Below are 13,008 nucleotides of genomic sequence, written 5' to 3' on the forward strand. Positions count from 1 at the left end.
GTGAAGTATCCTTGTCTTTGTGGGGGATGCAGTGCCAGGGTACAAATAAGTGTTATTGACCAAATATTAGGTTTGAATGGTAATCACTCTTCATTATGGTGAAAGGAAGCCCATCAGGTAGATCACAAAACAGTGCAAGAGAAGCTTGCACTAGTGAATATAGCTATCCCTCACTTCTGTCACAGCGCGTTTTGGCAGTTACTAAATAGCTGACAATTCCATGTTTTAGAATCTGTGTTAAGGCAAGACAGTTAAAATTCTTCAGTAACAAAGACAGCAAGCTTTAACAAGGGAGACCAATTCTTTAGTTGTCATGTCTGAAGGTTCACTTCAAATTTATCTCAAAAAGGCATTTTATTATTGCTTAAATAATTAAATGAAGAAGTCTATTCACAAACAGCAGTTGTCACCAAGACTTCTTTTTTTTCACATAATTTTTATTGGTTTTTGTGACTACAAATGCAACAAGAAAAAAAAAACAATGTAACATGAACATAACTATATACAGTGCCCACAACAGGTATGCTTTCGTTAAAATATTCACATTTTATCTAGCAGTTTTTTAAGTTTTAAACAGGCCAGTTGTTTATGTGTCACTCTTGAAGTTCTTGAGGTTATAGTTAACAATTATTTATTACATACAATTTTGGCCAATGAGATAAATTCCACAAAAGGCAGAATGTTTTTACTTTTCCAATTTGAGATAATGATTTTTCTTGATATTGCATGGAGGGACCAGAGAAGGTGCACTTTTGTTCCTGGAATGTACGCTGGTATTGGTGCATTAAATAATAACAGTGAGTCAGTCACTTCACATTTATCTGACCACAGTGCTTTAGTAAAAGATTTAAATTTCAACTAGAATGGAGTTACAGTTTTACACTCTGTAAACATATGTGCCCAATCTGCACATACTGTTTCTTCACATTTCCAACATTTAGATATTTCACTTCCTGATATCAATATTTTATGAGGAGTAAAAAAGCTTCTGTGAATAAACTTCCATGTGTAGATTCTCCAAAAGGGAGATGGCGGAGTGTTACTAGCTGACTTAAGTATTAAGGTTTTCTAATTTTCTGAAAAACTAAATTTATTAACCTTTTCTGTGTAGTTCCATAAGGAATCATCTGGGATTTGTAGGTCAGCTCATAATGTCCTGTATATTCTTGACAATGAGAACCCACCATTACTACATAATGTATTAATTTCGCAAAAGAGAGATACAATGCTTGATTTAGGTGTCGCATTCACTATTTGACATACTTTGAATTCTTTTACTATATACTCTCTATATGTTTGTATGTTTAACCAATTGTTTTGGTTTATGTTTTATCTTGCTATAAGGGAAGTGGCCTCATATATAAAATTGGTATCGAAGAATGGATGCCAAAATACCAACCCATTTCCTTTCATTTCTTCTATTTTTTTCATGTTAAATGAGTCCAAGCATTTGTTTGTAAAAGCTGTAGGAAACAGTAAAAACATACCCCTGGATTTACTTATTGTCTATGCAGGACTAGTCTAGTCCTGCACGGAAGCGGCCGCTTAAGAGCAGGATGGCAGAGTGCCATGCATAGTAATGAAGACATGCTGCCTGAGCTGGCTTACACAGAGCGTGTACGACTGTAGTTGGCGTGTCTGAGAGCAGAGCTCTCAGAATAAACATGCCCCTGCAATGATGAACAGCAGAAAGTGGAAATAAATGAGCGAGACTGCTCATAGGTGTCAACATATCCCCACCAACAGTCCCCCATGTGTACAACAGCAACAGGACATAAAAATCAAAAGAAGCCCCTGTACTGTTGTCTAAAACTCCGAGTACAGCTAACCATAGGTGTGTGGGTGCGCCCATTGCCTAGCTATGGTTAAAGCAGCCTAAAAGGCTGAAAAGGATACCAAGAATGATATAGGCAAATGAAGCATCTCAGCAACAGTGTAGTGGGCAGAAGGTTCGCCTAACAAGCAGGCATTCCCAGTTCGAGTCCCAGTGCAGCACTGTCTATTTTACAGGGCAAAGCATGGTATAAGCAATATTTGTATTGCAAAACCCACTAAATAACATACATTTTTATGAACTAGAGTACTGCAGGAAATGCACATGTGAAGAGTCAGTATCATAATGAAAAAGGTAGCAGTAAGCAGGTGTAAGCACAGATAAGCAATAGTAAGCATAGGTAAGCACTAGTAAATGTGTGCAAGTGTGCTTACATGGGGGTAAGCACTGCCAACTCAGATTAAGCAAAGGAGAAGCTAACTGGGTGTACAAAATTGTGACCGGAAGTTAACAGTGCTTAACTCCGCGCAAATCTGCTTACAACCGCTTTAAAGTGCCTTAATCACTCTGTATCCAATGGCCGGTGTTCTGGCCAGCAACAAAATAAACAGCCCCTACAAGGCTCGAACCCAGGACCATGCACACCATACACAAAATGATTTACCACTAAGCCATGCCAGATATGCATAACTCATATGAAACATAACCCCAGCCCAGTCATGCAACAGTACAGAGAATGTATACCGACATCTATATGTATGTGTGTGTGTAAATATATTACTATCTAATCGGATAAAACATATCTATATATGTAGTTACATACATATATATATATATATATATATATATATATATATATATATATATATCTATATATATATATATATATAAATACCAGCAGTATATACATATATATACAAATATATGAACATATATACATGCAAATGCCAACATTTACACATATGTATGTCAACACCTATACGTCTACATATACACAGCAATTTACATATATGTACACAGATATATATCTCTGTAGGCATATATGGACATAGGTATAAATATGTAAGCAAATATATATACCCATATAGGTATATATGGCCAGACATCTGTAGATAGCAATGGTAGATTAACAGAAACATATATGTCCACATGCACAGTTAATGGGCCTCAGAGGCCCCAAACAATATTTGTCCCGTACAAATTGGCATACCCCCCCAGCCAAACACATCCGCCCTGCAATACCCTACCAAGTTCAAGTTATTGTAAGTGTGTCATGTACATAGGGATTTAAATTAGTCTCCTGTTATGTTTCACATGTTGATATCACATTCCCCTCTCCCCCACCGACTAGGCGGGCCAACCAGTACACGCTCATCCAACCCAGGCCATCCTCGACCCATACATTCATTACCCAGAGTTCCGCTCCACCCCCCCCCCACTGCACACGCAGCCACCATCCCTTCCCTGGTTACTGGCCCATCACTACCCTACCACCACACATTGGCCACCCTCCACACCCGTCCGGGACCCATCCTGTATGTTGTCCCAACCCAAGTATCCTAGGTCTGCCACATGCTGTAGTCCATGCACATAGCCATGGGTACCTTTGCAACTCTGTTTTATGATGGAGGTTGAATACCCAATTTTTGGGTTGTCCTGCATGGGACGAATGTTTCCCTGGTACCAACAATAGAATGCACGTGTGACTTTGTTTACACTAATGGTGTTATTTGTAGGTATCACAAAGCATACATGGCACACAAGGTTGGCTGTTATGTACAAGAAACATAGTATCCAGCAATACCAGTCTACATTACGGGACATGTAGCTAAATATGTAGATGTATGTGTGTGTGTGTGTGTATATATATATATATATATATATATATATATATATATATATATATACCCATAACTAACTAGATATATACCTCTCCCTCTCTGTAGTACATATGTATACATATATACCCACACACACACATATATATATATCTATATCTATATATATATATATATATATATATATATATATATATATATATATATATATATATACATACCCACATATAGATATATGCATACGCAGACAACCATACATCCACATGTCATTAGCTATACATATATATATATATATATATATATATATATATATATACATGTGTGTGTGTGTGTGTGTGTGTGTGTGTGTGTGTGTATACACAAATATATATCCATGATATGATACAGCACATAAGAATGACATATGATCACAGGCCATGCCAATGGGGGTGAGGGGCCCAATCAACATACGTGTAACACATACCATTACCCCCCCCCCCAACCAGACAGGGGAAACATACAAACAAACACACAAACAATGTAAACAATCCACTGCTTCTCAAACCATAGCGCGGATACAACCAGAGGGGGGAACACTGTGGACCTGTTAAGTCTAATCTTGAAACAGAGACAGGAGTGTCCCTTGTGGGACATCCCAAAAATTGTCTTGTGATTGGAGGCCCGTCCGTGTAATGACTTTTCAAGGCACGGCATGTATGTACTCAGACTACAAGGGTGGGAAAGCCTGATGACCCATGGGTCGAGACAACATATGGGATGTGTTCCGAGAAGTGGAGAGTGGGCAGTGTGTAGTTGTGTGTTTAGACCTGAATTGCACCCAGAGTAAAAATGAGTGCTGTAGAGGAGGTGCGGGGGTGGGGTGGGGACTATGGGTATGAAATTATGGGCCGAGATGTGCAGGTGTTTCCTGGAGCGGGTTTATATGGACCGTCCCGGGGATGTAAGCAATAGTGTGCATTGGGCAGAGCTGCCGTCTAACGAGCAGCTACTCCCAGTACGAGTCACACTGCAGTAAAGTCTATTTTATATGGCAAAGTACCGTATAACCAGATGTGTTGCTGCAAATCCCACTAAATAACACCAAAGAACACATGGTCGCAACACCCCACTGTAGGCTTGTAAGCCGACCTAATTGGCATCACAAGGTATTATTGTTGTCCTCACCCCTACCCAGGGGTGTGAGTGTCCAAACCTACCTCCAAATGCAGTGTATATACACAGCTGTCGCTGTAGAAGAAATTTCCAGCTATGGACCTTCCCATTAGCCTTCCTGCACATCCCTGGATATTTCCCCTACTATCTTTCCCTCTGTGTGCCCCAGTGACACCACTTACCTATCAACCCCTTTTTCATTAATATTAATGTTCACAGTTACAAGTAGGTGACACCCTCTTCCCCAACTATATTGGCAGAATCTGGAACCCCCTACTGATGTGTATTACCTCAGCTGTCTCACATGACACGTGTAAATAACACATGAAGGAACACCTCAAGCACACTTGGATCAGCACATGCTCACCACCTGGCGAATCCCCCCCCCCAACTTACACTCTATACCCCTACATCAACTAGTGAAACCGACACCTCCTGTCCTGCCTCGCATACAAATCACAACATCCTTCAAACCTTCCCTATTGCTCCCCCACCAATCATTCCAACAGCCTGCTGTACAGTTACAATGTCCCCCCCTCTACCTTCCTACCTACCCCTTCACTATTCTCTTCTACTTTACCACACAGGCATGGCATAACTAAACCTAACCCGAATACCTGAGTGTAATGTATCCAGAACTGTTAAACTGGAATCCAACTTCACCTTAAACTGACCTTTGTCAACAGTCATACCTGACATGTAAACCTGACCTAAGCATGTATAATACTGACATGTTAACGTAAACTAAGCATGAAGAATGTGGTACGTAGCTATGTTAAGTCTTTTACTCAATATGAATGTATACACCTCAGTATTACTTGTAATGTGTAGCTGGGGATTACTGTGGAGCTCCACTACCCAGGTCACCACTGACAATGGAGAAGCATCCAGTTGGATTGTCCCTGTCAACAAATGTGAACTAAATACATGAAGTAGCACAGGGGTATGTGGGAGCAAGCGGGTTTAAGCCTGTTTGGGCGGCGGTAAGCAATGCCCACACTGGTTAAGCAATGTAGAGGCCAACTCAGTGTAAGATGCTGTAATCAAAGGTCAGTAATGCTGAACCTCACACAAACCAGTGCATACCCGTCTACACTTGCTCTACAGTGCCTTAGGTATTCTATAGCCAACAGCTCTCATTGTGCCCATTAACAAAATAATCTGCACTCCCAGGTTCCAAACCCCCAACCTTGCATACTGTAGTCTAAGTGAGTTACCACTAAGCCATGGCAGATACACATTTTGCTGCTGTTATCACAAACATATCATCCAGCACAGTCATTCAACAGTACAGGAAATGTATGTAAGTATGTAGATTAATACCAGCAAACATGTGTACATTGCTCAATCAAAGTATTCTGAGCAGTCTATGTATATCAAAGAACAGTGCCTGTCCAATCATACTATGAGAACAGTAGTCTTGCATAATACTGAAGAGAATAATGAAAAATGGTGCATGCTGTGGGGGCGTGTGGGCGTGCTTCATGCACATAATGTCACACCTGAGATGAGGCTGGCCAGGTGTGTGAGCAAACCACTGCTTTTCAAAACCCTGGCAGGATGCTACCAGTGGGAGAAACAGTGTAGACCAGCTAAGTCTATTTGTGACACAAGAACAGGTCCGTCCCTGGTGGGATGAACCAAACTTGTGAGTGACATAGATATTTCCACCAGTATCAGAGGAGGATCAAGAAAAGGCTCGTATGTACGTGGACTAAACAGATGAAGAGCCTGCAGAAGCTTGGGTTGAGACAGTATAATGGAGGAGTACTGACACGTGCAGAGAGGGAAATGTGTAAAGGTGTGGTATGGCTGGGCTAGCAACTGAAGAATGGATGGATGCTGTGTATGTGGAGCTCGGGGGCCGGAGGAAGGAAACTTGGGTATTACATTATGGTAGAAATATGAAAATGAAGCAGAACAGCAATAATGTAGTGGGTAGAGCGTCTGACCAAGGAACAGGAATTCCTGATTCGAGTCCCACTGTAGCACAGTCTATTTTACATGGCAAAGCATGTTATTACCAATATTTTTGTTGCAAAACCCAGTAAATAGCTTATATATATGAAATGGAGTACCGCAAGACATGCACATGTGACATATCAGTGTCAGATGGAATAAGGCACTAGTAAACAGGTGTAAGCATAAATAGGCAATAGTAAGCATATGTACACACTAGTAAGTGGGCTTAAGGCCTTACAACTGCTTTAAAGTGCCTTAATCACTCTATATCCAACAGGCTTTTGTCAGCCCGGCAATGAAATAAACAGCCATGCAGGTCACAAAGCCAAGACCCTATACACCATAGTCCCAGTAGCTATCCACCAAGCCATAACAGAAGTACAGACAAATGGGGTAGTAATAAACATGTCCTCACCATAGTATAACCAAACTGAACCTATGAAAGGCATCAGTATACAGTCAAATGTGCCATAACTGACTACAGAACATACATATGTGAACTGAAGTACTGCAGTAAGTCCAGATGTGAGGTGTTATTGTAATAAAGTGTAGACATTCCCAGGACCCCATACAGTGTACATACACATGTGTCAAGGATAAATTTCACATATATAACAAGTGACAAAGTGGAAATCAATGCCAAAAGGCAAATATCATGCAAATCTAATAATATGCACTGCTAAGCATAGCACAGCACTGGCTCTCAGACTACTGGCAGGATACTACCAGTGGGAGAAACAGTGTCAACCTGCTAAGTCTACTCTTAAACAAACGCACGTCCATCCCTGGCGGGATGACCCCAAACTTCTGCTAAAAAGAGTCCTCGGGGTAACATACCATGCCTCAAAGGTAAGCAAAGACAGTAACTTATGTTTGTGGACTAAATGTGTGGGAAGCCTGAAGATCCATGGGTTGGGACAACATACATGAAGGGTCCCAAGAAGTGGAAAGTGGGCAATGTGTAGTGGTGTGGTTAGATTCGGCTGGAACCTGTAGGAAGGATGACTGATGTGGAGGGGGAACGGGGGACGTGATGGTTACGATATTATGGACCAAGGCGTGCTGGGGTTAGATGCATCCATTCTAATGAGACCGGTCCATGGATGTCAGCGAGAAAGGAGGGGGTCACAGGAAGGTACTGGGACATAAGATTTCCCATGGCAAACCACGTTATGGATAATATGTATGTTGCATAACCCATGGAATAACATATATATATATATATATATATATATATATATATATATATATATATATGCACTGGAGTACTGCGGCCACAAAATAACACATATATATATATATATATATATATATATATATATATATATATATATATATATATAAATGTATATATATGAACAGGAGTACTGCAGGAAATGCACATGTGAGGTGTCAGTATCATAATGCATAAAGCAGTAGTTAGGTTAAGCAGCAATAAGCTGTTGTAAGCATATGTCAGCACTAGTAACTGGGTTTACGATTACAGGCTCAGCAAATCTGGAACAAACTATCTATAGGCATATGCAACCGGAGGTTTGTGTTTGCGTGATGGTGAGCACTGCGTACACAAAGTAAGCAATGTCGAGGCTAACCTGGTGTAACTGGATGTTACCTGCAGTTAGCAATGCTTACCATCGTGCAAACATGCTCACAACTGCTTACAAGTGCTTTAATCACCCTGAATCTCACCGCCCTTGTTCAACCCTGCAACATGTGACAGCCTCTGCACGGCCCAAACCCAGGACTCTGCATACCACAATCACAGTGAATTAACACTACACCATGTCGGATATACATACATCCCATGTATTCCCAGATATATCATGCAGCACAGTCAATCTGCATAAGGGGAATTGTACTAATATCATAACACTCAACCCCTTATTGCAAACATTCTGGACACAGTGTGACAAAAGTGGGGTACAACTCTGGATAAATGTTAAATAGTGTTCATATACATGTAAAGCATTGCTAGTTAAACAGTGATCTGTTGTAATACACATACTCTGAACAACATGATGTCTGCAGCTGTAATGTATCAGTATTCCTGACTGACCACATGCCTGACATCATCCACGTCAATTGGCCAGACGAATGTGGGACAGGCCAATATTGTGAGCCAATCATGCATGGACATATGGACAGTTATAGATCTGTAAATGTAGAGAGATACACAGGTACATATAAATGTATGACTCACACATACATCATATCACATCAATGGTATATAGGTAGAATATATTTAGATATATATAGACAGATATACAGATAGATATGTGAATTGCAGCACCAGATATGAATAACAACCAGAACCCCCACCACAAAATAACTGTTCTTATGCACAGTTGATGGGGGTGTAGGCTCAAATAAGGGGTACCTGGTGATGACTGCTTTGTTTTCTCCCACCACAGCTGTAACAGATATTCTGTGCAACACAATATCCAGCACATGCAGATGTTGACCCCAGGACCCTCCACAACACAGCTACAACAGTCTAACAGTAAGCCACTACAACTGTATAAAGTCAGGGCAATATCTGAAACATATCATCCAGTCCAGTCATGCAAATGTACAGAGAATGTATACCATCATCTAGATGTATCTGTGTGTAAATATATTAATATCTACACTGCTACAACATATCTATATATATATATATATATATATATATATATATATATGTGTGTGTGTGTGTGTGTGTGTGTGTGTGTGTATGTGTGTGTATAGCTTTCTAACACTATATACACACACATATATATATATATATATATATATATATATGAAAATATATATATCTTACTATATATGAACATATTATGTACATGCTAATGGCTACATCAACACATATATGTGTCTACACCTATATGTCTACATATAGACAGCAAGTTACATATGTGTATGCAGATATACATCTATGTAGGCATATACGGGCATAGTTACATATATGTCAGCAGATATATATATATCTATATCAGTATATATGGCAATACATCTGTAGAGAGCAATGTCAGATTAACAAACACACATATGTCCATGTGCAATGTTACTGGGGTTGAGAGGCCCCACACACTATATGTCTTGTACATCTAGGCATCCCCACCATGGCCAATCACATCTGCCCTGCAATACACTACGAAGTGCTGCAGATCCCGTAACCAGGACCTGACATGACATGGGCACAGAAGGTTAACAGTACAACATCCCACCTGTATGATGTCAGGCTGGTATTGTTGACATATCATACAGTACAGTCTGCCTCCCATAGGTAATGTAAAATGTGGTAGCCATCAACATCGACAGGATACTGATACACAGACACAGATATGCAGATACATATATACATATTTACATAAGGATATATATATATATATATATATATATATATATATATACATATATATGGATATACATGTGACTACACATACACTTGCAGATATATGTACAGTAGGATACATATGTAGAAGGTGCAAACAATATGGAACAGCCACTATGCCTACAGTTAACTCCTGAGCAACTGGACACTGTATGGGCCATCCATACAAATGACAATCGTTGCCTGCAACATATACCCACAGAGAGGTCATAGGGAAAACACCACACATGGGTTTGCAGAAATGGAATACCTTTCATTGTGTACTATTACAGTTCTACATGCCATGTCATATAGCTGTTCAGACACTGACATCCATATAAACAGAGGAATGCAACCGTGAAACAGTTATACTAATACAGTAGGCTGGAAAGGTTCACAACTGTCGCTGGCCATGCCAAGCCTTTAAATTTGTACAATAATGAGGACAGACTGGGCCACAGGATACCAAACGATCAACAGTATGTAATGCAGGTGCATAGTTCAGCAGCCTCTATCTGCACTCTGTACAACAGCAGTGGGTGCTAAAGACATCATGTGACCAAATGGGTTGTAATTGTGACATAACAAGGCATAACTGACACCATCACATGCACAATGACAAACAGAACAGTCTGTCTGGCAGGAGGAAGTAGGCTTGCAGTAACCGAATATATGTAAGTGATGTAAATATAGGTGAAGTATATGGCACTTTACATTCAGATACCTTAAGGCAGCTCACCCCTGATACCCCCACATATTTAACAGCCTAGATTATTTATAGTGCCCCCCCAACTCAATAATACAGGGCCATATACCACCGTTACATACACTGACCTCTGGAGTGCATAAGAGCACACATGTATTGTGTAGGTGACGCCCACACATATATGGCCCCAGCCCCACCATATCTATGGGGGATAGAACAGAAGTGGACTGATGACAGCAATGGTAGTGTGATATACTCACAGCCCACTACAGAACATCCCCCCACAGCATGTCATATGTACAAAGCTTGATATGTAGGCCATGTACACTCATCACACACACTGCCAGTGGAATATCAGACACAGGACCCATGTGGTGGACAGACAACACATGATAGGCACACCTTTGGCCACCAAGAGGATAGGCCCACAGTTGAGAGCTATGCAGACAGACTGCATTCCAAGGTAAAGTAGTATGTACACACACACCCTGTAACACCAGTACTATACAAACCATAGCACGGCTCTACTCACACTCTGTCTGTAGTTCCTGAACCTCTTACAAATATGTAGTTCCTGAACTTCTTACAAATATGTAGCTTCCCTGAGTGTGCCGGTTCTCCTGCTGTCTGTAACACTGATGCCCACGCACACTTAGGACTGTACAAACATCCACAGAATGCCCAGGTTATGTCATCAAATATATCCCCTACTGTACATAATATGTGAAGCGATCTGATATCTCACTGGCTTGTTAGGGGATATGATGACACTAATTATGGTGTACAATACATATGCACCACGTCATGCACAACATATGTACACAGGTTGTAGAGTTGTGGCTGGCAGCACATACACAGGGCCAATAATGACATGTTGCTGTGATAACCTCATACATTTACTGTTGTAACAGGGTTTGTGGCAACATATGTCCTATGAGGGATAAGACGCCAGTAACTGTCACGGCTTTCACCATCTACAGACTGCAATCTTCACACTACTGTCTGCAGTCTACAGATAGATGCTCCACTGGTAACATATGAAACCAAAGACACAACACACTGCCCTGTCTGCAGATGACCCTGCAGATGGGGATTTCACATAAACATGGAACTGACATGGCAGGTATGGAGACATGTAGGAAAGACATATCCACAGACACACTGTTAAACCAACAGTACGCCACATGCAGTATAGCAGCGCTTACAGTCTGTAGGCAGGTCAGGCACATCCCCCTCCTGTGTGTTGCCCTGTTTCCACAGTGTATGTTTGTTAGAGGTAAATTCCCAATCCATCGCAGATGCTGGTTGCCAACCAACAGATGTAGTACCTGCTCACAGTGAATGACAAGGGCCAACACCAACATGATGTTCCTAGATATCGGAGTGTGTTTCCATGCAATTGGCTATGGGAATGTTCCTACAGCTGTTCCACATGTAATCAGCTAGGGGAGGGCTGTGATTCATACAGAGGCCATCAGCTGATCATGAGCATCACTTAAAATACACATGCTGCTGCCTAAGCAAAGTTGGTGTAGGTCTCCACATCCACCAGAGAGGGAGTGGGAGAGGCAGACAGAGGCTAAGACAAGTCAGGGAGGGGTGGGAGAGTAAAACTGCAGCTTGCTAGTGTCACACACCTAGCAGCACAGGGTATCAAACCCCTGACAACTATGTACTGCTATCACAGCTCGATGCAGTTATTGGATGCACCACATAGGTTACCTGTTGTGGAGCCCTCAGAATATATCTGCGATGGTGAATGACATCTGCAACAGGGATATGGTAGCTATACGGTAGGTGACGTACATGTGCCTGTCATCATGAACAGGTGCCAGCATCAACACAGCCATACTCTCACAGGGACACGCACACATTGACACACTTGGCAGGGCCAGGGGTACGACTCATCAGTAGCGGGATTGCCACAACACATCACTGTGCAGGTATCACATGCACCACACCACGGGTTATACGGAGGTTGCATGGGCAAAGGGTATGAGGTGGTGTTTGACATCACACGGCATGCTTCAGTATGTCCATGGGGGTTGTAGTGAGTGTGGCTGTGAACATACGCACCATACAACACACAGATAGACCCACAGGGTGCCAGTACTGACATGCATGGGTGCATGTCTGCACGGGTGTGTGGTAGCCGACTGTGGCAGCAGGCTATACAAGGATAAGCAATGAGTATACCTTGACATCAGACCACATGACAATGGTC

Source organism: Protopterus annectens, chromosome 6.part0, assembly GCF_019279795.1.
Source record: "Protopterus annectens isolate FY-2018-M chromosome 6.part0, PAN1.0, whole genome shotgun sequence".
Lineage (NCBI taxonomy): Eukaryota > Metazoa > Chordata > Ceratodontiformes > Protopteridae > Protopterus > Protopterus annectens.